Source organism: Athene noctua, unplaced genomic scaffold, assembly GCF_965140245.1.
Source record: "Athene noctua unplaced genomic scaffold, bAthNoc1.hap1.1 HAP1_HAP1_scaffold_349, whole genome shotgun sequence".
In the NCBI taxonomy this organism is placed as follows: Eukaryota; Metazoa; Chordata; class Aves; order Strigiformes; family Strigidae; genus Athene; species Athene noctua.
The window spans coordinates 59450-60000 of NW_027437808.1; positions in this window are offsets into that span (position 1 = coordinate 59450).

Here is a 551-nt window from a genome sequence, read left to right on the forward strand (position 1 = left end):
GGGCGGGGGGTGGGGGGGTGGGATGGGGCGGGGGGTGGCGGGGGGGGGTGGGTGGGCTGGGGGGTGGGGGGGGCGGCCGGTGTCACGGTGAACCTGGTGGCGGGAGGGTTGGGGGGGGGGGGGGGGGGGGCGGGCTCGTCGCGGGCCAAGCGGCGGTGTTGGGGGGGCGCCGCCGGTCTCACGGAGAAGCACGTGGCGGGTGGGGCGGCTTTGGCGGGATGGGGGGGCGGCCGTATACGCGTGCGCGCGCGGGCAGCCCCAGGCAGACGGCTTCGGGCCGGGCAGCTTGTGGGGGTGCGGGGCAGGCGGGCGCACGTGCGTGGGCAGAGCGTGAGCTCCTGAACCGTTTCTGAATCGATGCCCTAGCGCTGGTCAGGCTTCCGCTTGACCTCTCCGTTCGTGATTCTCGTCGCGTGTTTTCAGGTCCGCGTTCGATCCCGTCTCAGCCGAACTCTTCCCTGCCGGTTCCGACCCTCGCGTCCGTACGCTAGCCGGCAGCTGCGCTGGCCCCGTCGCCTCCCCAGTTGAAGGTGAGATCACGAGGGGCGCTG